Here is a 25,405-nt window from a genome sequence, read left to right as displayed (position 1 = left end):
ATCATGATGTTATTGACGTTAAGTAAATTAAATTTGTTTCCTCAAATGGTAAAGTAATTGTGCACACTGTTATGATTGAGCCACTTGCCTGTCGTGACGAAAATGTATACACCTCCGCTTATGTATTTCAAGACATGCAAGAATATGTCAAACTGACACAAAGGTAAAAAACTAATGGGATGGAAAAATGCAAACAGCAACCCGACAAGGTATCGAGGGTATCCCTCTCTTGACTGTTAAGGTTGTTTATTTTCATTCATGCTCACAAACACACAACCATCCATCTTGTCGACGCTGATGGATAGCCGCTAGCATTTTTTTGTATTTCAGGTACAATAATTTGCACAATAATTTGTCATCAGCACCAGAATAATAGGGACTATAATGTCAGTAAATGAGCTACATGTTCCAGGGACAGCATATAAAGTGGGGGCTTCATGGACCCTTCAGGTAATAGGATCCACAGGCTATCAATCATCATTAACGCATGAGCAGAGATATAATAGGCAGCGCAGTATCACCATAAAGACCAACCTGAATGTCTTGATTGGATGATCTGGAGGATCATCATACATGGCTAAGAGCAGATCGGTGATCATACATTTGATTGAGACCATGGCAGCAAGTCAAATAACAAACTATGCTCCCTCTTCCTTTGTCATCTCATTAGCATTCAACAGGTCAAAATGATGTGTGTACGCCATTTTCTTTTTTTCATGTGTGCCTAGTTGCATTGCTCCAAAGATCCTGGGGCACGAGATGTGATTATTGGGCATATGTCCTGTATATTGTTACGGTGGTGCCTTATTACATAAATGCCACGAGTTCAGTCAAATATGCTGTTCAGTAAAGAATAACTGTCAGTGTTATGCCTGACACGATCATGGTTGTTATGAACATGTTTAAGTCTAGTCTAGGCTGTTGGAATCTACCATGCAAAAGGCAGTAAAGAGAGTTTATTTTCCCCCTGTCTCTCCCTGCGAGTGTGTGCGTTGTGTGTGTGTGCCTCTGACCACCTGCGATGCACTCGCTTAGTAACCTGTCTGAGGAGGCCATGAAAGACCTGTCCGCATGAAGCATGAAGGGAGAAGAGAGGAATTCCTCAAAAAGACTGTTGTGCACTAGCCAGTAGCCATTATAGTTTTTGTTTTCTTATCTAATCTCTATTGCCACATTTTGACGTTTGAGTAAGACTTCACTTTTGTGATTTAAATTTATCGACACTTCTTTTGATTTTCTCTGAATTAAAAAAACATTATTGGAATTAACTTACCTGGGTATGCTACTAAGTCTAAGTACATGCAGGAGTACATTATATTTGGATCAAATGTTATTTTTTTTTAATTGCCTGATAATTGATTTCTTGAATTGATTGAAGTATTAAGACCACTTCGTAAGCTAATATAAAACGAAATGATAAAACCAGACATTCTTAAATTAGTGTTAGTAAAACTAAGATGTTATTAAGGCTGTCATCGTTGCATTCATTTCAGTTGTTTGTAGGCTTTATGTTATATCCTTGTCCTCTGTCTTACTCCTCCCCCTCCCCCCAAAACATCCCTTTCAACCAATAGGGTGATCGGTGCATCTCTTTTTGGCAAGTCTGGACATGCTATTGTGGTTATAGAGGCTGTGTGAAGGTGCTTGACTGATTTGATTGTCATTAGATTGGACAGTGATGATTTGCTGTGTATCCTGCTGATGTCTTCATTGCAGATCTAGCATGACTTCTCATCTCTCTTCGTTTATAGGGAGTTTCATCTCTTGACTAACATGTGTCCATGTGAAAATGTGTCGTTTAGTGCAGTGTAGAGGGTGAATGGATCTTGATGGGTGTGTATACACAGGTGTAATTACAATTTTGTTGAAATATCAGAATTCCAAACATATTCTACCTCAAGACATCTATCCATCTATCATATCTAGATCTAGCTTGGTTGAACTATCAGCTGATTCCTTCCTACTTGTCTAAATGGCAATATAGTCTAATTCTTTGTTCAGGGAAATTATAGTAGCCAAACATACTGAATCCAAAGTGTGGTATGCACACAAGCACAGAGAAGAAAATGGATTGAAGGCTTTTCTATAACCTTTCCAGAATCTTACCATAAAGAATCCCAGTGTCTGACAGCCTGTCACCTGTCAGACACAAAATAAATCATAGATCAATAACCACAGCACAAAGAAAACCACACAGTTCCTTCATCTCACACCGTTTAGTTCCATTTAGTTTAATATTATATAAAAATAATATATAAATATTTACTGAATTTACCACCTTCATACCTCACCCAGTCATATTTAACAGTGGACTGGTCTCTGTGCTCCAGTAATGGAGGGTATGTGATTCATATGCAGTCAGGCAGGACAGGAGTGGCAGCTCTCAGTTCCAGGGTGGAAAAGGATGCATAGTAACTAGCACAGTCCCCCAGTCAGGTGACAAGGCTTCGTCAGTCTTCTTTGTGTGCAGGAGAGTCTTGCATCAGAGCTTTATGTGTTCAGCATGTAGATAGACAAGTAGCTAGTGCTTTAAGGCCTCCACACATGCAACACAACTGCCAAAAGCTAAACAAGCTTGAGAAGCTGCTAACACTAAGGGATTTCAATGACAGATAGCTCTGTGGCCCGAAATCAGCATGAGTACTTAAAAGCAGGCAAATCTCTCATGCTGTGATAAATATATTTATATAGTGTGGCAGGCTAGCCTGGAAGAATGTGCGGGAACAAAGATCCCATGCACTGAAAACTGCACGTTCCCAGGAGTGCCACTTTACTGGCCATTAAAACACATAGAACAAGCAAAACGGATGGGAGGTCTAATCTTAACTTGTCAAAGACTCTGTCAGGGCACCAATATGGTAACTAATACAATGGAGCTAGCACAGGCATCAAATAACAATGGAATGCGGATGAAAAGATAACAGTTACGATAATACCAGGCTCAAAAGGGAGCCATAACTACATTATTCTCGAACAGAACACTCAAAGTAACCGAATAAACAGTCCTCACTCACAAGGCATGCTGGAAGCTACTTTACAGTCCCTTGCTCCTGCATGCCGGAAGCATTCGCTACCCAGCCCCCCCACCAGCCCTCCAAGTGATCAACTCTCCCCAGCAACACAGAACCCGGAACATTGGAGAGACGATCGGACCAGTTGCCCCCCAGCACCACTGCAACCGTGCATTCTTCTAGATCCGACAAAGTCCCTGAGGTGTAGAGGAGGCGATCAGGACAGGACGCCCCCAGTATCACCACAAGCTCTAGCAACGGCGGAAGCTTGTGGAACAGTGGAGGACAGGAAGATACAGTCCCATCAGAAACAACCCTGAGCAGGCTATCAGTGGCGTGCAGAGGGTCCTAAGGCTGTCATAGGCGTGTAGAGGGTCCTAAGGCTGTCAGTGGCGTGTAGAGGGTCCTAAGGCTATCAGTGGCGTGTAGAGGGTCCTAAGGCTATCCGTGGCGTGTAGAGGGTCCTAAGGCTATCAGTGGCGTGCAGAGGGTCCTAAGGCTGTCAGTGGCGTGTAGAGGGTCCTAAGGCTGTCAGTGGCGTGTAGAGGGTCCTAAGGCTATCAGTGGCGATGCAGAGGACTTCGAGCTGTCAGTAGCACTGGGGAGGTCTGTCGACGGCCTTCTTTGTTGGTTATATGGCAATCACACCAATGTGGCGAGCTAGCCAGGGAGAATGCCCAGTGAGACAAAGATCTCAGTTTTATTGCAGCTCCTGTGAGCCATACACCCCTTGACCCCGGGAGTTCCACTTGATTGGCCATTTGGGCCAATGACTGTATGTAGAGGAGGACAGAGTATCCTTTCCAAAAAGCGATGCAGACACACGCCTACCACTGCTGATGGCTGGCTGCAGTACAATGTGTAGCTCTGCCCATCCCCATACATTTTAGTGACAAAGTAGCTTATTTTCCACGCCACTTTTCTCATCTTGTCTTTCTATCTACTAAGTCTCATTCGAACAGTTTGTTTTCCCAATGCGGATATCTGCACATTTCCCCCCAGAAATTAGCTGTTCAAATGTTATTCTACTATATGGTAAGGAGGCGTGGACACGCTTAAAAAGAAGTGATTGACAGCATTAGCTGGAAGAGACCAGCTGCAGTACCTGAATCAGCCCATTCTCGTTCATTATGTGGGGTAGCTGAGTGTGTAGTCGAGTTTGCCAGGCAACTTAGTTTAACCTACCATTGTTTTATCATTTCTTGTTACAGTTAAATTGAAAGGTTTTGTTCTGTTGTACTGTTGGTTGTACTTACAGACCCTCTGTGCAGTTCTTTGCATTTTTTTTTCAGTCAGCAATGTTTAAATAATGGGTTATTATCTCACACTGCACTACAGGAGCATTCTGCAGGAGTAACTACGATGAATGGGTACCATTTAGCCAACGACCCAGTAGAGATCACAATGCACTTACATTAATATTTTAGCATTTATTTCAGATAAAAAATATGAGAACAGATGATAAGAAATAGGGAAACATGAGTGCTTATAGGGGCAGGAATTTCACAGTCAACATATTGTCCCCCTTTTCTGGCCTTGATGCTTTTGTGAATACGGCATGTTCCTTGGCCACTGTGGCCTTGATGCCCTGCATGTTGCGCCCTTATTTCTTTCTTTTTGACATTGCCATTGTAACTGTATCCGTTGCCTACTTTTACTAGTTAATTAGGAATAGCCTATGATGCAAGACAAATGCTGCTGGCAGTTCTGGTTTTGATAGCACAGGCAATGCAATGTTATCTCTTATTCTTTTTGGCAAATTAGGCTTGTTAATTCTAGAGCTAATGTTAGCTATCCCAGTGAGCAAGAAGGATATGACGAGGTTGAGGCGTTCTGATAACCAAACACTGCAGAATTAACATTGTATTTGGAGAAAATGTTACAAAAATGCTTACCAAAGATTGTGTGGGTGTAATCTTGTCTAACATATTTCATTTTTCAACAGAAACATAAAGTAGTTTTGTCAGCATACAATCAGTATTACCTTGTAACATTACTTTGACCATTTCTGCTCATAATGATCTCTGAGAGAAGGATGTAAGTTGCATCTATGTCATTGAGTCAATGACTGGAACACAGACAGAACAAGAGTAATGGAAGGGAGGTCCTCATTTGCACGCATGCTGGGAGCCACCCAAGCCTCTTTATAGTTCCCCATTACAATTCATTATATATATATATATATATATAGAGAGAGAGAGAGAGAGAGAGAGAGAGAGAGAGAAAGAGAGAGAGAGAGAGAGAGAGAGAATTGAGTCTCTCCGTTTTGAGGATGGAAGCATTTAAAAGAAAATCACTGAAATTCCCTTACTGCTCTAAAAGTTAATGCTGTCAAGCCTGAGGTTTATTACAGGCAATGATTATTGTAGGCCTCTAAAGTGAATTTCTTTTTCGAGAATAAACAAACCCAATCAACATATTGGAGGGTTTGTTTTGTACTGGGATAAAAAGCATGAGCTCCCCCGAGAGCAGTGTGTCAAACATTCTTACAGTCACTTCCTCAGGTAGACTTAAGACATCTATAGACTAATGCATCATGTCTTAATCAGAGTGCACTTTCAGAGATTGCATCACATGTGACCTTTAGGGAGTCTTCATACTGGGGTCCCTGATAAACAGGGATTAGTCAGAACATAGTCACCTTGTCAAGGGCATTGCCAGCACAACACGCTGAGGTGGATCCTCTGGGATCATCTGAGAGGACACAGACAACTGACAACAGACAGGCCTCAAAACTCGGAGCGACCTGGGGACTAGTCGCCATCCCACAACTAGCCCTCCGGTGTTGCAGCCTCCTGATCCTCGCCTTTCATCTTACATCCCTGTAATCAGTGGTGACACAAAGTGGGCTGTCTTCTGTTGTTGTCGCCCGTCACGGCTGCCCACGTCGGGCCCGCTCTCCGGACCCTTTCCAAGAACCAGGAAAGGTCATGGGTGATGGAGATGACTGCTCTGTCCTCACCCTTTGCAAAATGAGTGCCTTCGTTCCGCTCCAGTTATCCCTTGTGCTCACAGATGAGGTTGATATAGAAGGGAGGGGGGAGTTACAGTAACACCGACTGACATTTTGACAATCCCCGTGATTGTTGGAGAGAAGGTAGAGGCAAGAGGAGGTTTTTCAGTAGAACCTCTAACAAGCTTTTAAATTATTCCCTAGGAGAGCAGCGGCTGCCGCCAACCAAAGCCAGGGTCCCAAAAGAGGGAGCAGGGAACCGCTGACGGGGCAGTGAGGAGGGGGATGGTAGAGAAAGCGTTACGGGAGCATTAAACGAAATCACATTCCTGGAAAGCTGTCGCATACAGCATACTGACTCTCTCCCACCTACACACAAACACACACACACACACACAAACAAACACACACACACACACACACACACACACACACACACACACACACACACACACACACACACACACACACACACACACACACACACACACACACACAAACCCTGGCTCCCACCACTCCACCCCTGAGCGGCCTCCGATTCCTCTACGTAATAACTGCCACTTGCACCAAATCAATAATTCACCATGAGTAACTCCTTAAATACAGGTTCCCCCCCCCCCCCTCTTCCCCTGATGGAGGACCCTCCTGTTCTCTGCTGTTGTGCACTCTACTGCTCTGCAGGTGCTCTTTTTACTAAGACATGTTCTGGGTCCGCCCAGGAATGTTCTGTATCGTGGCAGCGCGTACAATCACTGTTTAAAGAAAGAGGACTTAATTCTGCCCTGTGAGCAAATACGAAAACTGGGGGGCTTGTTTGTGACATGCCAAGCTTTCTTTTTATTCAAAGTCCTTCATGTGAAACCTTATTACAACTCCCAGCTAATCCCTCAGTGGTATTTGCTCATCAGCATGGTTGAGCACACTGAACTGGTTGGATAGTAAGGCTATAAATCCTTTAAGATGGTTGTGAAATTGTTTTTGTAATTTCTGGTGATGGGAGATAGTAATTGTTATTTTCCGCTTAGCTTGTGAACAGATCCAAAAGGTCAGTTACAGTTAAAGGTTTTCACTTGTTGCTTTTTGTTTTTATTTTCATTGCTTATGCTAATTCTTCAAAAAATGAATTTTTTAATTGTAATTCATGTAAAACCAAGAATTATTTATCAAAACCGAACATGCCGAGAATGTTTTGATTATGTTCTTTTTGTTTGTTTTTTCTAAACAACAAAACTATGCCAATGGCTTCCATTGCGTAATATTATCATCACTGATGTTCATTGGTAATCAGTTTCACAAACTAAATTTGAAAAAAAAAAAGTGGTATAAAGCCACTCAAGTGGAAAACGGGTGGGGATGGGTTCACAAAATCATTGTTGTATTGCTCTTTCATAGTTTTATTTTACAGTTTAACTATCCTTCACCCATTTGCAATCAAATATGCTAATCTCTGTCACCCACTTCATAGACATACACACATGGTCACAAAAATGCTAATGATTTGATGCCTAATTTAATTCGTTTATTGTCGGACACATGGAAGATTCAATCACTCTGCACATTATCACTCGACCACTGTAATCTAATCTAATGTATTAATGTTCAAAAGTGAACCTAACTGTTTGGTAGATATGTGACGTAAAGTCAATTACTGATTCTCTGAATTAAGGAATCACACACTAATCTACATATTCAGTCACAATATACTAGATGCTCTTACTGTACGGTAGTTACTGTGAATAACTAACTTGCCTTCGCCATGTCTCAGTTATGGCTCAGTCATGGTAGTGTATAGTCGTTTCTGGAATCCCACAGGCAGTTGTCTCATTAGCTAATGCTTAGCCATGTAAGTAACACTTGAGTCATTTTAGGCACACTCTGACCCACACTCTGGGCAAGCCCACTCTCATATTCAGCCTCACATTTGGACTTTTTCCCCTTTCAGTAAATCATGAATAATGCGCCGTGTCGGAGGTAACGAAGCGGTTGACACACAGGTGTTTAATAAATCAGCACGAGTGTGTTTTAATAAGAGAGGACATGAAGGGCCATCTAGCACACGTCCTCCGTACGTGGGAGAACCGCACGATCGGGCTACTGAGCGCAGCAGGCATTTGTTTCCTCCCTCACATGCCTTCCTCCCATGATTATTCAGTGTTGTTGCACTCATTTTGACCACGCTTACAAAACTCCATGGAGAGCAACAAGCACTGCTGATTGTCCCAGTGCCCAACATGGCAAGCCTGAGAGGAACACAAAGGGAGAGAAAGAAATGCCTGCAGACCCTTTTTGGGGGGGACGGCAGAAAATAAATCACAGTAGAGGTCTTCCATGCACCACAGCACACCTCTTCAGACAGCCGTGTCGATGTCTGCAAACGTTAATGTTAGACATGTTGGTGAGCACGACACTGGAATATATTGTGAAAAAAGATGAATTTTTGTATGACTAAGATGGAGCTTTTCATTAATCTTGGAACTCAACCTGCCCCCGCAACACAACAAGAGCATCCCTCACGGGAAAGACAAAAAGGGAACACCCACACAGAGGCAGAGCAGAGCAGAGGAGGCGAGCTCTCAAACATCACAGGATTATTTTTTGCATCTGCCCGCTGTAGAGTGGCTGTTTGAACATCCAAAGGATTCTTGCAAGATTAATGAACATGGTGGCATATGCAAATAGCAATGTGGGTACACTTGAACCGGATATATATATATATATATCTGCACTGTGCTGAACACAATCAAGAGGCCATATGTTTACTTGGTTAGATAGCTAAAATGGCTGTCATGGTATGATTTAGGTTTCCTCCCATGCTTTTTCCCCTGCAAGAGTGTGATGGAGAGGTTCCTCCCATGCTTTTCCCCCTGCAAGAGTGTGAAGGAGAGGTTCAAGACTGTATTTTGTGTTGGCATATTGAGAAGACTATGAAGTAAATGGCATGCCTGTCACACTGCAGGAAACACATGGCACTATACTCCTGTGAAGCCATACTTGAGTAGTTCTGGAGAAAGTGGCTTCACTTTGTCATTTACGGAGCATGAACTCACCTCTGCTCCTCAATAATCATTTTAATGCGGTCATAAAATTAACCCTCTGAGCTGTATTTCACTCTCCGTGTTTAACTTTTTATGAACACGCTTGATTAACATTGGAACAAATTCTGAGCTTGCTGTGCAAACTCAGTAACCACCGGAGTTTTAATGACAACAAACCATACATTTAAAATGTGTATGAAATGTATTTGTTTCCATATAAAATGTAATGCTACGTTTCTCACCACCGAACTTGCACTAAAAAATGAGGGCCTAAAAGCAGTAAGGCAATATCGCTACACTCACTCAGAGGGGGAATTACCATTAGGCAATGGTAGGCAATTCCCTTAGGCCCCTTGCTACCAAGGGCCCTGAAAATCAATTATGTCTTCTTAAATATCCATACCTGAAATGGCACCAGAATGCCTAATGCATGAGTGTCTCAGCCCCAGGTAAGTTTCCCACCACCTAAAAAAATAAGTACACCTTTTAAATTAACAAAAACACTTTTTCTATTTCTCACCCTTTTCTCCACTCTTACCCTTCTCCCCTTCACCCTTCTCACCTGTCACCACCACATAAGTCACACACATGCATGGAAACTGACACACATTCACACCTCACTAATACAAACATTACACACACATAAAAACAATGTTGAATAAACGCACTATGCTGCCTAATCCACAATAGGTAGGAGCCCATGAGTCATGGAGAGAATAACAGAATGTCAATCACGGTTAGCAAGATAACACCAGCAATTACAGCTAACACTGAAAATGTTAGCTAGATATCAACACATTAGTCACCAACTAACAGACACAAAAAACAAACAAATGCTGACCTGATCACTCAAAACATGACTGACTTACTTTTCCACTGTCGCTTGAAAGGGAAATGATTTGGGCTTGTCCCGATACTGACAGTTTTGTTTGGAGATGTCGGCCCAATTTGTTCATTTCTAAGCTTTCAGTACTGAGTACCTCCACACATGAAACTTGGTGAAGCCAAGAGAATAAACTCTTCCTTGTATATTCGTTTTAACATCATGCACACGGTCAACTGCAAGCGAATCACCAAAGTCACAGAAGAAGGAGTTTGGGAAGGGCAGATCTATTCCAGTCACCCACAAAATGAAATATTTGCATAAATCCTTACATATTTACATGGATCCTATTTAGCATGTGTGTGTAAAATGTCTCAGCTCCATTATCTTTTCTGTGAATAATAAAGAAAAGCTTCTTCGACAACATGTACTCACAAAAGCAATTTTTCAGCCAATGCAGTACTCTATGTTTGAAATACCATTGAAATAACTCATGCACAAATACAGGCATAGCAACTTCAAATGAGTCATGAAGGTGCTGCCTCACAAGGACCTAAGGGTGTTTTTTCCCATGAGGCTTTGAGACGCATGTGTACGCTTCACCGAGATGTTCAGTTGGGTGGAAGACGTCTATGACAACGCTCCAACTGATGCCATGTGTCTCTCGCATGCCGTTAGTGCCCTGTTGACGTGGGGACAGTGTGGGGCGGTCTGCCTGTCCTCCGTGCCTGTCATTCATCCTCTAACGGCATCAGACAACTCAGCCCTCGGCCGAGCCTCAATTTCGTTAGAGCCGTCAACAGGTTCAGCCACCTTCCCCCGCCCTGACCAGCACTCAATTTCAGCGCGCCTTGTAGACAGACAAGAATGAGAGAGAGGGTCAAGTGGGGCATTTCATACGCGACCTTGACGGGCTGCCTGAAATGAAGGCGAAATAACCTGCAAGAGCCAAACTGTGTGCACAGTAGCCAGCCGTTTGGGTTTCAGGGGTGGGTTGGGGGTGGGTGTGTGGAGACTTGTCAGGCCTCTCCCCCCACCAGGTTGCAGTCCATCCATTATTGATGAAGGCTTCTAAGTAAATAAATACATCTCGTTATCAAAGCCCGGGAATCTAACAGTGGAGGCCCCTTAACGAGCCTCTGAACATGCCATTTTGCATCATTAGCGGCGGATGAGGGGAGACATCTCCTTGGTTGTCACTGCAGCGTGAAAATCAGAGTGCAGCTCATGGCATTTGGCGCCACCTCAATCGCCTGTGTTTGGTGAAAAATTTTTATTCATTGAGCAATTTACTTCTGGAGTTGCTGGGCCCAGGCGCAGAGGAGGGGGAGAGAGAGGGCGAGGGGGAAATAACAGAGCGAAGGAGAGGAAGGTGGAGAGAGACGAGAAGCTTGTTCTTTGCGTCACACTCCATTTTAACCTTACTGGAAATATGGGCCTTTATGTGAAGCGATATTTACTCAGGTCTAGCTATCACTGTGATCACATAATGGCTTTCCATCAGGTTTTAAGTCATAATATATGTTATTGTAAGTCATACAATATGTACATGTTTGTGTACACATTTTTAAAAGCATATGTTTGCTTGTGATTGTGTTGGTGTGTGTAAATGTTATACGCCCACCTCGGAATACAAATACGCCCACCTCGGAATATAAATGCATAAGTGCATTGCTAATTGAGCGATGATCACACTACTCACGAGAAGAGGAACGTTTCTCTTCTTTTCTATTAAAACAAGATAACAAGGCGGTGCCCGGAGCGCTGGGGGACGCTCGGAGATCAGAGGCCGCAGGAGAAGTGTTTAGCGCTGAGCCCGAGTCTCAGTGCCGCGGCCTCCATGTCTGCTGGCTCTGCCACTGGGAGTGGTAAGTGTGCTCATTTCACAGTCCATTTAGCAGACACCCAGCCAAGAAGGACGGATGGCACACACACACACACACACACACACACACACACACACACACACACACACACACGTGCGATGCACCAAACCACTGGAGGCCTCCTCGCATATGACACACAGGGAACTGCCTTCTTCTGGAGCTCAAAGCCAGGGAGCTGAGCCTATACCACAGGCTCAGTCAGGGCTGCGGTCCCTGAGCTGCCTCCGGTCCTGCAGCTGATGTGTGCAGGCAGTTCATGGGGCTGGGGGTCAATCCACTACTCTCACCCGTATTTCAGAGCTGTTGAATTGGAATTAAGTATTTTTTCCCCCCTCTCGATTCAGCAGATCTGGGTTCCAGAGCAGCGCCAGCTGAACATTTCTTCTGGTTGGCCACTTTTGCTTTTTCTTTCAAGTGGAGTGCTCATGCCCTGTCCTGGCAGCTCATCTGAGGCGTTTTGCATACCATGCCTCATGTACAAGCGAGGTGCCCCAGGCTCCTGAACCTACCAAAGACACCCTACTGAGCAATGGCGAGGAGATAAAAACTTCAAACACCTATCACCTGCCTACATGCAGGGCCACAAAAAGAAAAACACATATTCACAAAACTTTAAGCCCATAATCAACAGAAAACAGTTGCCTTATGCTGCCAAACGGATTTGGTGTCCCCAGACACACTTTGTTATATAATCATAATTTGGCGACTGTTAGCTTGTTCTCAGCAGGGTGGCAGAGCCCAAGGTGCCACACACTGTACTTCTGAAGGGATTTGCCGCATGGTGACCACTTTGCCGCCCAGATACTCTGGCAGCTCAACAAAATCAGGCCAAACATGACACTAGCATGACCCTTTGACCCTACCTGGCTAGCAACCAATGAGCTAACCTGGAATGTCTCCAGCAACTCTAAACTCATGCCCTACACGGACTAGAGCCAAGAACAACTAGAGAAATAGGACGAGACTCCTGTCCTGTTTTAATTTTTTTTGTTGTTTAAGTTTTGTAGTTCTCTTTGTTAATTCAGTTATTCTTTCTATTCCAGTTCTGGTCCACATTTGAGCTTGTCTGGGAATTCCCCGCCCCTTCACTGCATTTCATTTGCTCAGTTAGTCTGGCCAACTCCTCAATGGAGGTCCACTTCACTCACGTAATTGGACACGCCTTTAACCAATCAGACCAACGATACCATACAACGATACAACGATCGGTAATAAAGCAAACACATCTTTTTTCTGTATGAATTGTTCCAGAGCAGGTTTCTGTTCTATTTTCAAAGAAAACTTGCCTTTGAAATCATCCAAGACAGCCGCGAGAGCAGTATATAGTTTACTGTGATTTTCTCTTAAGTTTCGCTTTTGTTACGGTAGACGTGGTTATTTTAAATCCACCAATGGCGCGCCAGGTAGCCAAAAGCCAGTTTGTGATTGGCTCCAAGGATTCTGGAAATCTTGAAGTGAACTGCTATCCTAAGTTTGCCAGACCCCCTTCAGAGGCTAAATCAAATTGGCCGGAGAAGAGGGGCGGGACTTCCCAGACTACATTTGAGCACAAGAACATACTGTATTTCCTGTGTAACACCAGCGTTTCATTTTCTTCTCCCCTCTCGTCATGCATTCTCACGGGCATGTGTGAAGCTGTGAGATTTCTGGAAGTGACATCAGTTGTCTGACGTCAATTTGCAAGTGCATAGGGTTTCATTTTTTCTCTCTCGTTATGCTATTAATGTTTCTGTACATACAACGTGGATGATATATGCCAAGTGCATAGGGTTTCATTTTTTCTCTCTCGTTATGCTATTAATGTTTCTGTACATACAACGTGGATGATATATGCCAAGAAAGTGTGAAATTATAATTATTATTAAAAAAGACGTTTCCGATCCTCCCGCTGGGAACTGAGTAAGTGAGAAGTGAAAAGCGTGCACAAGCATGTGAGGTGTGGAGACTTCCGGCAGGGAGAGAGTCAGATGAGAGACAGGGAGAGAGTGAGAAAGTGACAGGGAGAGAGTGAAACCTGTGCGTACTCAGAGGTGTGTATCTCTCCGAAGGTGTGTGATCACAGCCTTTTTATTAATATGACTGCAAGTTACTTCTGTATCACTCATTTGTGAGAGTTGGTGCAGCCCGTTGATGGCAGGTGTTCGATCTCAGGTGTTGTAGCTAAATTATTGCCACACCAAGGGCAAATGCCTCTGGTTACATTCCTCCAACCAGCACAGCTCTGTGACTGCCACACTTCTCTGAAGTTCATTCAAAATTAAGCAGCTGCATTTGCTGGACTCATGCCTCCCATGTTTTCAATATTTGAAAATGTTTTATTTTTTCATTCATTCTTGTTGGTTAGGTTCAAGGAATACTGTGATGATAAGCCTCACTTACTGCATTAAGCCGTCCACTGATCATTCAAGCATTTCTGTTTTGCTACGTGAGATGGCGAATGATGGCTGCTAGGGGGCACATCGTGTGTCATTTAGTTTTCTCCAGACTAGAGAATGTAACTCCTCTCATTAATATGCACAGCAATGCACTTCAGCTCCATCTCTCTTTCCCTCTGATCCCCCCCTTCGCATCTCTCTCCCCATGTCAATGTACCCCTCTTTACCTGTATACCCTTTTCCCCCACCTTGTTTTCCACTTCTCTCTGTTCTCCCTCATCAGTTTCTCTCTCCCCCCATATCTCTCTTGCTCTCCCTATCTCTCTCTCTTTGTCTTGGTTTCCATCATCCTCTGGACCCTGCTCTGCTACTGAGCTCTTTGGCGAGATCCTGTTGTGAGCAGATGGCCTCAGCCAGGGGGAAAGTGAGGGAGTTGAGCTGGAATACGGACGCGCTGTGTGAGTCACGAACGGTCATCCCATTCTACACCCCTTCAGACATTTATATCCCCACACAACTACACACACACACACACACACACACACATACACACACACACACACACACACACACACACACACACACACACACACACACACACACACACACACAAGCACACTTGTATACACCCCCTCCCCCCACGCTCACACGCACATACACACATATACAAACACACACACACACACACATACAAACATACAAACACATAAATGTCACAAACAACTACACACACACAAGCACATTTGTATGCACCCCCCCCCCCCCCCCCTCCCCACAAGAGAGACACATACACAAGTACGGAGTAATTTACTGAACATGACAGAATTTGTTCGTCACTCAAAAGGAAACACAATTGAGCCCAAGTGCTGCAGACATCAAAGGCCTCTCACTCAGGCTCATCTGATAGATGAGTGCCCCCCTACAAGAGGGTCCCTCCCAACCCCCGGCCCTTGGTATTGTGCACTGTATTCAAAATGAGTTAACTTTGCAAGATGTACGCAGGCTTATCAGCTCCCCAGTTGCTCGGAGTACGCCCGTGACAATGATCTTAACATGGCAGCGACTATTCAGGGGGCTTTTGCTGAATCTGCACTTGTGAAAAGTGGTCGAGAGCAAGAGTGAGATAGGGCGACTGATGGGGATGTATCAAACAAAGTTAGCAAAGACCCTGGACCCTGGGTACATGCATGATACCTCCCATGGCTCCCCCAACGGGTCCTTCTCTCTCTCTCTCCCCCTTTTATTCTCTCTTCCTCTCCTTCTCTCTCTCTCTCTCTATCTCTTTCTGTCTTTCTCTCAGGGCTGCCTGGGCACAATGCTGACTTGGTTGAGAACGTGCAAGGAGGGACGACCTGATAACACAGCCACGGAAACCTCACCCGTGGTGGAGGGTGCCTCGGAGACACACGGGCCAAATTGAATCTGAATCTATTTTTCTGCTGAGCCAGACCCTTTTGGATAATTAGCCCTGTGATGGGTGGACAGCTTTCTCCCCACATGGATCAGGCCTCTCATCCTCACTTGGCTCCAGTAAAATCAGTGTCCCAGTATGCATGACTGTGCGGGGAATTACACAGGATTGGACCGTATCTCTGTCACAGACACACACTCATCCCGAGACTTAAGCTACGTTTAATGTCATTAATGCCGTTTAAGCTGCAGTAAGGTTTCCAGAAGGGTTTAAGTCCCCTCACATCACTCTGACTCGTTTAACATTCAGTGTAGAATGTTTGTGGTCGCCAAAGAGTGAGAGACCATTGTCGTCTAATTGGCCAACCAGAAACAGCTCCTCTGTTCTGTAGCCTTTACACCTTGACACAAGCAGTGATAGAACAATATTGCGCACCATGATTTTGCCATTTCTTTCGCTCTCAATGCTCTTGTATCTCAAGTGTCCAAAGCCTTCCCAACCAATTTATTTGATTGGAGGCATATAAATAAAAGGCCGACGAGGGAGAAGACAATTAATCAAGCACAGTGGTTGTACAAATTAAGCCCTAGAACCACAATGAAAAAGAGGTGCAAAGTCCACAGCTGACTGGGATGAATTAGCTCCTATAACCATATTAGGCATCAATTAGAAAAGCCCCGGGTGTAGACATGGGCAGCCATTAAACATTTACAACAGTCACCCACTGTCATTACCGTACATGTGCAAAAGCTGAAGCATTATATTCAATTATATATAAACATTATTATAAAATTATCCAGGTGGTTCAATGAAAGCCTTAATAAAGACCTAGCAAGTAAGCATTTGTTCTCTCACATTAGAAAAAGATCAGATATTTGAAATTTCTCTGCCTGACAAATCCACAGGCCTGTTGCACTTGTCTGGCCAGCAATGTATTTTCCGACTGATAGTGACACTGTTGCTTCACTGTACACTGATACCTTTATGACCTGACAAGATGTCGAGGTTCAGGTAATAAAACTTAGAAATACATTAATACATTAATAATTTATAATAACTTAATCCACCAGAAACCTCTGCTGCCCATTACCTGAAGGACTGGGACCTGTTAACATCTAAGCTGCTTGAGCTGGATAAGGAACCCGGAAAAATGCCTTGGGAGTTCCAAATCTTTATTTGACTGAGAAATAAGCTTTTTAGCCATTAGATTTGCTCCACCCCCCAGTGCCACTCTCTTGGACTTTTGCATGCTGCTAATACAATGACATCACATTTTATTATTTTATTTTTCCTTCCAGACTACAAATTAATTATGTAATGACATGGCAAATAGTAGCAAGAAAATGTTGGAGAATGTAATATTGATTTTTATAGAAATCCATTGCTGTCGAAAGCTCTGCAGTGTATTCTGCAAACCAGTGGTCTGACTTAAAAATACATTACATAAAATGATGTGGTAAGTTACTCTAAATGAAAACTGGCAAAAGCAAACTATCAACGTTGAATCATGGGTGATTGTTTGTAGTAGAACGCATGACAAATGTTAATTGTGGTAGACAACAGTTCTTAAAGGGAAAAAAACCCTAACACTACCTAAACAACTGCATGGCGGTGGGGTGTGTATATTTGATAGACTCCTGACACACCATATATTTTATTTCTAGATCATCAATGAAATATTTCAAAGTTGACCCAGTTTTACTCACCAGTCTATTTTGTCGTTGCAGTTTCATCTTGCGTACTGATCCACACCTTGAGGATAACTTTATTCCTGAACCTCTTATCAAAACGTCGGCGTGGTGTTTATCAGGGGAGGAATATTCTCCTCATTATCCAGACAACTCCATCCACTGTTCAGCGGGGGAAATCCAGTAGAATTTTCAGATTATCGCGACCAGTAGCTGTTGCGCTGTACATTCAAAAGTGATGTTAAGGGGGGAAATCTAAGGGCTCGTTTTCTTCTTAACTTTGCTCCCCTTTGTATCTTCTTTGAGTAATTCGGCCAATGATTCCTCTAACGGTGTCTTCCGTAGTAAAGACGGCGTTGATATGCGAGTGACCGGTGGTGTTGATGATAGAGCGCACCGCCCAGCTTAGATGGGGCTGCACAACTGAAGCGATGCAGTGCGCTCACCGCCCACAGAGCTCATTTGATCATATATGCAACGCAGCTGATGCAGAACAGCAATATGCTACTAAGAGCGTCCCAGCAGCCAACCGTGTTTGCTGTTATTCGTGTTTTGATATGTAATTGAGGGCAAAACATAATGTCACCGTGACTGAAACCTATAGCAGGTGGGAGCTGTTACTGGATGGTTACATTGGTTTTACGCGAGGATCCTACCTTCGAGAATGCTGAATCTACTAAAAACAAGAGCAAATCAGACCGTCTGAACAGTTAACCAAATATTGAAGAAATCTTAACTGTGCTTTCCGTTCCGAATTATTGAATTAAACGCATTGTTTAAAGAACAATGTAGACTACTTTCCATGTGGTTTGGTACCTGCTCAAATCAGTGAAGAAATTAATGATAAAGTAACTCGTGAGAATCCCTTATACTGGTGAGGGGCTTTGGCACCCGTCCAGTGGCACAAGCCCTACAAGCCCTGAACCCCATTCATCCCACACATCGTTTGCATACCATAAGCATACATCAGATCCCATAGCTGCTTGCCCAACGGCGGGGGGGTGGAAACAACTCGTGTGAATGGAGATGGAAATGGTCGCTATGAAGAAAGCCTTCTTCGGTCACTAACAGTTATTGCTTTCGAAAAGGGTCGACATGGAAATTATGCCAGAAGAAGTAGCCTAACATACCCTCTACGAGATTCACATAAATCATAAAATTCACAAGCCATATAAAAAGTAAACGCCTACAGGAACTTAAAAGGTCTTGGAAACGAATGAGTAGGCCTATATGTTAGGAATGAATAGGCATACTGTATGTTATTTAAAATTATATGCATACGGACTGTCTTCTTATCTGAGACATTTGTGTATTAACGACTATTTCGACATTCAGAGAGCTCAGAAACGAGTCTGCCTCACTCGGGTTTGTTCTCCTGGTGTTCTGCATGAGGTAACAGCGCCCACAAGTGCCGACACAGAACCTCTTTCCTCGAGTTCCCGACATACTTACTGGTGGAACTTTCATCCACAACCCCTGAAAAAAGACTCACATCATGTAAAAATGTCTATCCTGTTGATTATCAAATGTATTAAATGACTGACAGAAGAAAAGATGAAATTGACTGATAACGATTAATCATCGTTGGTGGAATTTCAAAAGAGATCATAATTAAACATTTGTGTGATGTACACATTTTCAGTTTGACGACTTTCTAACCTTGCATTGGGCTGAATCTTTGTGGTGCTGTTTATCATGAAGTAGGAATCTATGATTGTCCTGAGTTCAATCCCGCTGCATTTATTTGAGATTCTTGCCAAAGGTAAACCAAATGGTGTATATTGTGCTACAGTGGTGTTTCCCCTTGCAGCTGCTAAGCAGAAATATTATAGATCAGACACTATATGGGTTCTCTTGCTGAGAATAGGTGATGCTCCCTAACATTGACTTCTGATGACCATGTGATGTGGATATAGCTCATTATCTATAGCTCACTACTTTGTTTCATCTTCCTACTCATGTTCGCATTAACTGGATCTTCAGAGGGAAATAGTGGAGCTTTCATCAGCCTTCTTACTAATCCCTTGATCGCTTGAGGTCTTCATGTAGCCTATGCCATTTCCATAGAGCTCTTATGGCCTCAGATGGCCAGCTTTCGTCTGCTGAACACCAACCTTCATTTGCAGCTACTCATGACAGAAATGCCAAATCTGAGTTGATCAGTGATGGTTTGTAAGTTGAGGGTTATGTCCACACTGTGATTGTGCAATCAGTGATCAGACCAGGGTCATGACCATCTAACAAGCTGCTGCAGTGTGCTGCGTCCAAGTTAGCCTCTGACTCACCCTACTCCCTTTGCCAGCTGTCTCTGCACTCTGCATTCTGTCCATGGTCATGGCAGGTCTGCCAATCCACACTGCTGTTTCAATGCTAATTCACATGGCTGCTACAGTAATGATGCCTGCATCAGAGAGGACAGTTCTTGTTGGTATGTTTGTAAGTATGGCATTGCCAACCAATGGTCATATTTTTTGGTAGAAAAAGATACTTTTATGTACCATGGTAGCATCAGGCTCACCAGAAATACATTGACAATATACTAGCTCTTTTATTTCACACCAAATTTGATATTTTACAATAATCCTACATTTGTCACAGTTACAACTTGGCAGACCCTTCTATAGCTCTACCTAGGGCAAAAATGGTGAGACTTCTGCTGCCATGATAAATAAAAGCACCTTTTTAACCCTCATGTCTGTGTGTCTGATCTTATGGTGAAAACGTCTACAGGGTTCAGATCTGCTGATTCTGCAAGCTGGTTGATTGTTCTATGCTCTCTCACCTGGTCAGCCCTGAAGCACTCCATACCATTATATCACTTTATCTACACCATAAATAACTGAAGGAATCAAGCACTTATCCAGCATCTTCTCATTTGCTGTACATCTCACACATGTTCTCCCCCTTGATCCAATCACCTTAAATGCAGACTCATCTATACTCTTTTCCAGTCATCATCAATCCTCATCCATCAATCATCAATATGTGTGTGTGTTTCTGTGTGTGTTTCTTTGTGTGTGTGTGTGTGTGTGTGTGTGTGTGTGTGTGTGTGTGTGTGTGTGTGTGTGTGTGTGTGTGTGTGTGTGTTTGTGTGTGTGTGTGTGTGTGTGTGTGTGTGTGTGTCCATTTTAACCTTTTCTTCTTACTTGCCCTTGCCAGACATGTCTATTCCCTTGAAACTCTACCTATATTCTACCAGCACTCTCGAGTTATGTTTTGAAATTACCTGTAGAGAAACTGGGCATATGCACCTGAGCATTTTTGCATCTGGGCTTTCTGATTCTTTTTCAATTATGGTTATATCCAGTTTGCCCTCTTATCTTCTCTCAAGGCAACAGTGAAACACATTTGTATGAAATCTTCAGTTTTCTTTACAGTATGATACATGGGATAACCTTTAATCCTTTATTTTGGATATTTTTGAACCAAGAATTGTGCTTTAGTAAAAGCACTGTCTTTGATCCCAACAAAGACAATTTACATTCTTTATTAAAGAGAACAATGGGTAGTATGCTAACTTAATAACAAATATGACTTTATTATGCAATTAGCATTATGCAACTGATTATGAACTAAATTAGTTTATCCTTATCATGATGAACAATGGTTTGATGAAAATGTAATTACCTGAAGTCATTTTTAAATCACTAATTCCCAATAACAATTTGAAGCATTAATCATGACTATTCTCTATTCATTTACTTTAAGTCTATACCACTTTTGTAACCTTTGAACACTAGTTCCTGAACAGAAACATGAAGGCCCAGAGGCCATCTTAGACTTCAGACCTCTGATGGACATGTTATCATATGACCCCATTTGCACATGAGTAACTGAGAATACTTGATATGTCATATAGATTTTATATTTCTAGGATGTTTTCACTAGAAACATCTTCTACAACCTCGTCCATAAAATGCATTCCTAAGGCAGACATTTACACATTCCTGGCCCAAAATGCATCATGAAACATCCCATAATTTCCATATTTTAAAACCATATTTTCCGGAATATTCTGTATCAGAGGCTCATAAACTAAACCTATAGGTATGTGGGTCTATGTCACCAATCTGTCTGACTCCTTCAGTTACATTTTGTGTGATTTAAAACATTTTGTGTCAGCTGTAGGATGTGATGATCTACTTGCAATGTCCCCCCTCCTGGGACAACACAGCACCAAGACCCATGTTGCTAGCATCAGTGTCCAGAATGAATGGTCACCAGGGATCTGGACAGGCCAGCACCAGAGCCTCAGAGAGGGCTGACCAGAGTTGAGTGAAGGTGGAAGCGCAATGTGAAAGTGCTGGAGTGTGTAGTTTCTGTTTCAGTTACTTTCTAAAGTTTCTTTACAGTTATTGATGTAAACAGACACAGGTCTATCTATGTAGGGATCCTTTCCGTGTTGTCAGACACCTGTAATTAAACCATCGGCGCTTGTGACACAGCAATAGGGCTTAAGAAGCCACAGTGTTCAACTCTCAAATGCAGCTAAGCTAATGACAGAGCTATTGCCCCATCAGCTTTTTATTTTCATGCGATTTAATGTTGACAATTTCAGTTCAGTTATTCAGTTATTGAGTTATCAGTTATTCTTGGAGCACTAATAACCCGATCTTTTGTCTGGATTAGAATAAATTGTATGCATTTGTAGAGTCATGCATCTCTGTGTCCCATTCATTCAGTTAAATGGCTTGCGCTTGGGGGTGATTCAGGACATAGCTCAGCTTTGAAGGGGGCTGTGCAAACTTAAGAGTCAGCCTCAGAGAGGAACTGCAGTAGCTCGGCCACTGCATGAAGGTGCCCCAGCCACTCGTGTCACTGCCCTCTAAGTGGTCGACCCGGGTTCGATTCCCCACAGGATGGCTTTGGATATAAGTTTCTGCTAAAAACTGGACCTTTACATTTAGGATAGGAGCTGCCACTACGTCTGCAAGCAACGGTGCATCTGAGCAGTAAAATCAAGATGCTTGGCCATTGGTCCTCAGATGTCCAAACCTACCATTCCTACATCCTTTCTAATCTAACAGATCTCCAGTTCACCCTACCAAGCATTGGTTCCTTCATAGATTTCCCCTTTGGTAGCGGCCTCAGATACAAGATATAGCAGGAGATCTCTTAGGGTGTCTGAAGGCATTGCACAAACGCGATCTCTGCTATTAGCTTCCCAGGATCACAGCCAGCTTCCAAGCGAAACTCGCATATAATCGATCTCTAAATTAAGCATTCCTATGGGCAAACTAGTGAAAGTGTATTTCGTCTACCATTAACTCTTTGGATTGCCCAAGTGCAATTATTTTTCTGTGTGACTTATATAGCATTTGAGATTGTTCATCCGTGAATGATCGAAACCTATTTGGCAATAAAAAACCTATAACTCAACTATTTAAGCGAGCCTACCAGATTTGATTACACTTCTAGGACCTTGTTAGACTTGATTCTTTTCACCCAACCTGATTGAAAATTTCAAGTCTGGGGTTTTATCCGATTGTTTCAGTGAGTACTCCATTATTTTCTGTGTTTGGAAGTACCTCGTCTTCCACCAAGATTCATCAAGAAAAAGTCAGTTCAAATTAAATAATTATTACTGAAGTTTTTGTTCAAGATTTAACTCACATAAATTGGAACAGCTTCAGCTTCAGCTTTTTTTTTTACCTTTTGTTGAAGATGCCTGGGATTTCTTAATGTTGACAAAGACACCACCTGGACAACTATTCAGATTAGAGGTAAACTCTTCCTCTGGATTAATGATGATCTTAAGTCTTTTTAAACAGAGAAAAGAAAATGACCTCTACAAATATTGGTAAACAAGGGATTCTGCTGATTGGAATGTATACAGTATAAACAGTTAAGAAATATATGCACAACCAAATCAATGCTAAATCCAGTTATTAAAAAGACTCTTTAGCTTATGACTTTAATAACCCTAAACAGTTTTGGAACATAATTAACAGTATGAGTAACAGATCCACAAAAAGTTTGATTACCCGCTTTAGAGTTAATAAATAAAAAGTGTTAATGATCCCTCTATAATTGCAGATGCCTTCAACCAGCATTTCTCTTTTCTAGGCACTTCACAATTTCCAGATCTAAGATCAGGTACTGGTGCAGATCCAGATGGTTTGGAGAGTAAGTGTAACAAGCTCACTTCTCATGTTGTGGAATTCTTTGCCTGAATTATTTAATGTATCTTTAGTCACATGAAGTACTATAAATGTAAAAATGTGCCAGTTACCCCATTGCATTGCTGACCAATTAGAGGGCACTGGGTTTGGCACAAGCTCCATCAGATTGGAATAACCTATAGTTCACTATTGCCTCTTTTCGTCAATTTAAGGCATCTCTTTTTACTTATCTTCAAGCAACTTGCTCTTGCTCCTGATTACAAAGAAAGAAGTTATCTATGATGTGAAGGTGCATGATAATGTATATGGCTTTGTATGGGTATGTGAACATAGACTGTATGTACTCTGGCACCATAGGGGAACCAGTGGGTGTGGGGGTCTTTGTCTTTGTATGTGTGAGTGTATTAGTGCTGATTTTTTTCATGTCTTGTATTTTCCATGTCTATTCTCCGTGTCCATTCTGTTTCTGTTCTATTTCTATTTGTGATAGGACCCATTGATGATTGTTCATCTCAAGGGTTTTATCCTTTCAATATATCGGTATCTGATCACTGTTTTCATTGTGGCAAGCATAACCAACTGTCATGACCGCACATACAGTAAGTGGCTGAAAGAATTAGATGGAAAGGCGATGAACTTATTGAGCTGGTGAGATGTTAGAGGATACAAAATGTCATGCTTAAGCAGCATTTAAAAGAAGTGAGAAAAAAAACCTTCTTTACATGCATGTATTGCCAATAGCATCGTGGCATTATGCCTTATCTCTTCTCCACAGATTGAGCATGGCCTTTGCCATTCCAGTCTGTAAGTTGACAGTTTTCTGTGCTGACACTGACTAAGAACATATCTCTTTAACTAGAAATCAGTGACAGGTATTTTCTGCTGTGCTTTCAGCTCCAAGATAAGAGTAAGAGAGATCCGCGTGGCAGAAAGAAAGATATTTGTTAAGTGTTGTAATAAATAAACTCAGATACGGGCAGAACTATTTTGTGCTGGAGATAAAAGGCCATTTCAGCCACAGGGTCTGTCCCCCTCCCCCAAAAATGGTCATCTATCACTGCATAGTGTTGCTCGTTCAGAGAAATCTAATATAATGCAACCTTGATTTATGATACATCTGTCTGGGCAATGCTGCTAGATCTCTTATGATGAAGACACATTTTGAGACAGACCAGTGCTGTATACTATTTAGAGAACAGTTGAGCTACTGAGAAACAATCAACAGTGAAAATGAAACAGTGAGATAGAGCTGGTCAAGGCGTTAGTTAAAATACTCCTTGTTTTTGGTACACCTGCTCATAAAAAATGACTGCATGCTGTGCTGATCCTTCCTACTAGGGAGGCTGGAGTAGGGAGGTGGTATTCTCATTAAGGGCTTATGATTCGCTCAGGGAAGGGCATGTTTAGGCAGGGGTGTTCATGCTGTGTGACAGTGGATCATTCGAGCCTCGAGGTACAATTGCAGCTCCAGGTAAGTCTGCTCTGGAACCTGCCCTGCTGTGCCTGAGAATAGGAAGCAGTCTGCTTCTCACTGCAGACACTCTAATGATACCCAGGCCAGGCTTGACCTCACAAGGGTGGCTGGTCGCCTTCTTCCCCTTAATTGCAATGCCATTGCTGATACTGTCAGAGGTTTCCTTATTCACATAGACCACCCGGCACCACATCACCGACTCTATCATTCGTCATGCCGGTTACATCCGGACTGCGCGCAGGCAGCCAAGCCATCTCTGCTATCTTGCTTTCTGCCGCTGGGCCTTACTGATTACACACACTGTCCTCTCTCCCCCTCCACCTCCACCGCTCCTGCTGCTGAAGCTTCTATCGACGGAACAGTTTTCTGGATGCAGTCCATGCAGTTATCAACTTCCATTAGGACTAGCTGGTTCCCTCCTCCTGGCAACCTGGGTAATTTAGGTAACCTGTCATTCTTGGGTTTCTTTGCTTGACTTTGTGTATAGGAGACATTACAACAAATGATTATGAGACATTCATATATTTATTCTATTTCTATAAAGCATGTAATAATTAATCGAAATCCATTATTTAATTGAATCTGATGAATATGGTTGTAAAATGAACAGAGTAAAAAGGCAGCCTA

At 42.7% G+C, this 25,405-nt stretch overlaps 1 protein-coding gene across 1 annotated transcript in view; it reads right to left on the bottom strand.

Annotated features, from left to right (window-relative positions):
• LOC308371373 (metabotropic glutamate receptor 4-like) overlaps positions 1-17,240 on the bottom strand; it is a 175,990-nt gene extending 158,750 nt beyond the window's left edge. Inside the window, exon 1 of the mRNA XM_080846240.1 lies at positions 17,201-17,240. The gene's annotated coding sequence lies outside the window, so the exon portion shown is untranslated. The remainder of the gene's footprint in view (positions 1-17,200) is intronic.
• Between the last annotated feature and the right edge of the window lie 8,165 nt (positions 17,241-25,405).

Source organism: Sprattus sprattus (genome assembly GCF_963457725.1).
Source record: "Sprattus sprattus genome assembly, chromosome: 10".
Taxonomy (NCBI): Eukaryota; Metazoa; Chordata; class Actinopteri; order Clupeiformes; family Clupeidae; genus Sprattus; species Sprattus sprattus.
This window is presented reverse-complemented; position numbering and strand designations above follow the sequence as displayed.